At 43.4% G+C, this 5,124-nt stretch overlaps 1 protein-coding gene across 1 annotated transcript in view; it reads left to right on the forward strand.

Annotated features, from left to right (window-relative positions):
• Positions 1-5,124, forward strand: part of Slf2 (SMC5-SMC6 complex localization factor 2) — a 44,362-nt gene that overhangs the window by 27,338 nt on the left and 11,900 nt on the right. The window lies entirely within an intron of this gene.

The raw sequence follows: 5,124 nt of genomic DNA on the forward strand, positions 1-5,124 counted from the left end.
AAGTAGGTGCTTTAGACCACTGAGCCATCTCTCCAGCCCCTCAAAATTTAAAATGTTTTAAAGTGATAGGGGTGTAGCTTAGTGCAAAGGTCCTAGGCTCAACCCCCAATACTGAAGTTTAAAAAAAAAAAAAAAAACAGTAAGACTGTTAATTGTTATTTGACATTGTTTTGCCAGTGTCACACTAGGTGACAGGAGGAAAAAGAAGGCATAAAAATTGGAAAGAATTTGGTGAAAGATTATTTACGTAATAGATTTACACAGAAGCATAATATTCCATTGAAAAATGGTGACAAATACAGGGATTTAGTAGAGGCGCCAGGGTAGAACATTTAGAAGAAGCCAGTAGTCATCAGGTGCCTGATGGGGCTGTGTATTGTGTGCAGTACAAGGGACAGGGACACCCTGTGATTGGTTGCCGCCACACTGTCAGCTGGGAAATCCAGCATCATAAATAATGAAATCTCATAATGCCAGCAGAATTTTGAGGGTTTAGAGGGGAGTCAGGACCATACTAATGATTCTAAAGTCATGTACAAAAATAATATCCAGGGCATTCATGAGGCAGGACTCGCCTCCTAGGTGACATGGAGTGATTTAGGTGGAAGCATATAGACTTCATCAGTGGAACAAAGCACAGAAGCCCAGAGCAGACCCAGCTCTGCATAGGTTTCAGCAGGAGCACTTCAGCAGGGAGGAAAGAGGGCCTGGCATTGTCCGGCATTAAAAAAACCAAGGAGCCATCTGGGAAAAAATTTTGATTTATACCTCAAATTTAGATGTCAAAATTTAAATGTATAGATTAAAACATAAAAGTAATACAAGCCTTCTGTTCATAATCCTAGAACATGGTTTGTGTACATAGTAACACCTTCCATAAAAGGGAACGTCAACTTTCTTGCTGACATTAAAAAAAACAAGTATGAAACACAAAGAAAAAAGCTCAGTAAAGGGGAAAAAACCCCAAATATATGAAAGGTGGTAATGGACAAAAGCTCAGTGTCATATGAATAAGAAAAAGATCAGTAGAAAAATAGCCAAAGGAAGGGAGTAGGTTGATCACAGAGAAGTAAGTAAATTTTTGAATATTGGAATATATTTAACTTCACTCACAAGAAAAAGACAGATCTTAAGACCTTGGTCTGTCCAGAATTCTTCATTTCTCCGTTTCAGTTTGCACTGTGCAGAAGACCCAGCCCTAGTTTCTTGTTTCCCATCAACACCCACAATTTGAGGACAGGTTTGTTTTGGTGCAGGTTTTAGGAGTTTCCATCTTTGCTGGTCAGCGGCTGGCGCAGGAGCCTGGGCATCTCCATGCACGGGGAGCGGAATGAGGCGAGGAGTCAGGAAGGAGACGTACCCTTCCAGTCACATGCCCTGGCCTACCGTGTCAGCTAGGCCTTACCTCTTGCATTGCATTCAGTTGCCCTATAACTGTTGCCCCAGAATCCGATTACCTTTCAGAAGCTCTGCCTTTGATCACACGAGGTTTTGGGGGGGAACATCGAGGTATAAGTCGTAGCAGACCCCTCTCACTCAGAGGTAAATTGTAGCTGGAAATTTGTCAGATAGCAGATTGTTAAATAGGGCCCATGTTCCATCAACTGCAAACAGAAAAAATGCTTTCACAGCCCATTCAAAAGCCCCAAAATTTTCTCTCTCTGTTTTTGTTGTTTTTTTGAGACAGGGTTTCGCTATGCAGTTCAGGCTGGCTTTGAGCTCACTTTGTAGCCCAAGCTGTTCTTGAACTCATAACAATCCTCCTGACTCAGCCTCCTGAGTGCTAGGATCACAGGTATGTACCACCACACCCAGCTTTACCCTACATTTTAAAAGCATACTTTAAAATACCTGTGGATTTTAAAGTTACCTCATAAAGTGCCAACTACTTTAATGAATTCACTAATGGTGATTTTGTGCATCTTATGTAGCAGATTTTGGGTTTTTCTTCACTGGTAAGCAGGTACAGTAGTGGAGGTAAAGAGTGAAATAAAGGCATGCCATGATTCCGCTAATTTTTTTGGTTTTTAAAATTCATTTATTTATTTATTGGTACAGAGTCTCACTACACAGCTCAGGCTCATAGTGCTATCCTGTCTCAGCCTTGCCAGTGCTGCGATTACAGGTGTATGCCATCATGCCCACCGAGCTCAGTGTGCTAGGGCATAGGGCTGGCAGGGATCAAACCCAGGGCTCTGTGCTTGCCTAAGCAGGCGCTTAGTTTGCTGAGCTATTGCACTGGCTGCAGGCATCTGATCTTTGACAGGAACCAAAAGCATAGGCTTATTGAGCATGGTGGCACATGCCTATCATCCCAGCACTGGGGAGGTTGAGGCAGGAAAATCACTGAGTTCACCGTAAGCCTGGGCTACATAATGAGTTCAAGGTCAGTTTGAGCTACATAGTGAGACCCTGGCTAAAAAAAAAAACTTCACTTTTCTTGATTACATTGATTACTTAGTATTGAATTTTTAACGATTTTTTTTTTTTTTTTTCAGAACCGGGGATTGAACTCAGGGCCTTGCACTTGCCAGGCAAGCGCTTATTCTACTGAGCCATCTCCCTGGCCCCTTAGTATTGAATTTTTAAGCTACTATGTCGGATTTGGTTTCCTAGTTTCTTTTTTCATGGATTCATTGTTGATTGTTGGCCAACAAGAACACTGTTGAGTTTTGTGAATATCCGAATCTTGCCATCACATAGTTTTTTCTTCCCAGTATCATCTAATTCAGATCTTTTTATGCCTAGCCTAGCAAAACCTTTTTACCTTTTACCTGTTAGAATACCTTCTCTCCCCTTTATACCCCACAGTTAAGACTTTACAGTTTCATTCTGGTCTATTTTCTGTTTTGTTCTCAGCTTCTGTTCTAACCAAGTTGACCTGTGTGCTCTTCTCCACATCGTCCCTGCTCTCCCTTACATAGGACTGGCTCTGTGGGGAATACCCTGTTAGGCTTGGGACAGTACCCACTTCAGAATAACCACACATGCTAGTAGTATTTCTCATCTGACAAATAAACCAAGCCTTTAACAGAAAGTAACTTGCGCAGAGTTAGTCAGCTTGGAAGGACCATCACCATTCTGTCGAGAGTTTCCCAAACTTAACCCACCCCTCCAAGCAGGTTTGCTGCCTCCTGTCATGGAAAGAGAATTTTCAAGATGCACCAGAAAGAGGCACAGCTGGACTTCATGGTGCATACCCAGTGCTTAATAGGCTGAGGCAAGAGGATTGTCGCAAGTTCTAGACTGCATAGGAAGACCCTAAAAAAAAAAAGAGGCATAAGTAGAGTTTATCAGGCAGAGATAGAGATTATAAAACTCTGAGAAGTGTGGGCACTCAAAAACCTGAGGCACACTACAGTAGGGAACTGGGAACTGTGGTGCTTTTCTTGAGGGGGTACCACCCACCCTTCTCCCTCAGAAGGGCACCAGCACCTTCCACAGGCATGGTAAGCTCTTTATTTGTTTTGGCAAAACCGGGGATTGAACTCAGGCCCTTGTACTTAGGCCCTTGCACTTGCCAGGCAAACGCTTACTCTGCTGAGCCATCTCCCCGACCCCTTTGTTTGGTTTTTGATAGTTAATTTAAACATCCTCTATATTTAGTCAACCTGCCAGTTACGTTCTAATTGAGCCAGTTTGTGGCCTCTTAGTGATGGGTCTGTACGCGAAAGAGTGTAAACCGAGTCAAAGGTTGGCATAGGGCTCCCTCGGCTGGCTTTGAGGAAGGCCTTGATGTTGCAGCTTTTTTTTTTTTTAAAGTTTTTTTTTTAATTTTTTATTTATTTATGTGCGTGTGTGTGTGTGGCCAGCTCAGCCCACCAGGGGGCGGGGCTGGCTGGCATGTGGTGCTGGGGGATTGAACCGCTGTCCCTGTGCTTTGCTAAGCTTGTTCTAAGTAGGTGCTTTAGACCACTGAGCCATGTCACCAGCCCCCAATGTTGCAGCTTTTAAAGTACAGTGTTTAGCTATGATTTTATTTTTATTTTTTTAGTGGAACCAGGGATTAAACTCACACCTTTGCACTTGCTAGGCAAGCGCTTATTCTACTGAGCCATCTCCCCGGCCCTTTAGCTATAATTTTCCTTTCAACCCATCTTACTTCTTCCATACCTCAAAACTACTAAGAAACTTTTATTTTTAGACAGGGTACCACCCAGTTTGCAGTTCAGGCTAGCCTTGAACTCGCTACGTAGTCTATCTAGGTTGGCCTTCAGTTTGCGGCCATCTTCCTGCGTCAGCCTCCCCCAGGCTAAGATTGCAGGCATAGGCCACCAGTGCTCAGCTAAGTAACTATTTATTTATTTATTTATTTATTGTTTTTCTTTGTTGTTTTGAGGCAGGTCTCATTGTGTAGTTAAGAAAGTTACTCATGTGGAGTTATGGAAGTTTCTTCAAGGTATTGCTGAGTGAAAACACTAAAGTACAGAATAGTATGCTACTGTTCGTTAAAAATGGGCCGGCAGGATTGCTGTGAGTTTAGAGCCAGCCTAGGCTACATAGCAAGACCCTGTCTTTAAAAAACCTGAACCAGAGAGGGTGTGGTGAATGATGAAAAGAAACTGTTTTCTTTGCACTCAAATCTGTGTGCTTTCCACATGTTGCAGTTCTCTGTATAGACTCCAAATAAATACGCTACAACTTGATCACAGACTGCGACTGCAGTTAGTGCAGACCCCACAGGTGAAGGGCTGCATCTCCCTGACTACCCCACCTCCTGGGCCAGTCACAAACAGGGACCTCCCTTGCTTGGGACCTTGAGGCTCCACCACCCCAGCTAAGGTATCATTTCTTGGAATGGTTCACAGGACTTGAGAAAGCAAGTGATTTACAGTTGCCAGTTCACCGCAAAGAATGTAGCACAAGACGCAGCCAAATGGGAGACCTGGCCTGCCTGAGGGCCTACCCACTAGCCCAGTTGTTTAAGTGTCTGCTAAACAAAGCACTCAGTCTCAGGATGCTGTGGTTCGATCCCCAGATCCTCACGCCTTGCCAGAACTGCCTTTAGGGCATGGTGAGCCAGCCCAAAAAAAAAAAAAAAAAAATAACGAAACATGCTTAGCCCAAAAGGCCTTCTCAATTCTCTTCTAATTTGAAGACAACAATATGCAATGTAAGCAATGA

This window comes from Octodon degus, unplaced genomic scaffold (genome assembly GCF_000260255.1).
Source record: "Octodon degus isolate 3935 unplaced genomic scaffold, OctDeg1.0 scaffold00042, whole genome shotgun sequence".
In the NCBI taxonomy this organism is placed as follows: domain Eukaryota; kingdom Metazoa; phylum Chordata; class Mammalia; order Rodentia; family Octodontidae; genus Octodon; species Octodon degus.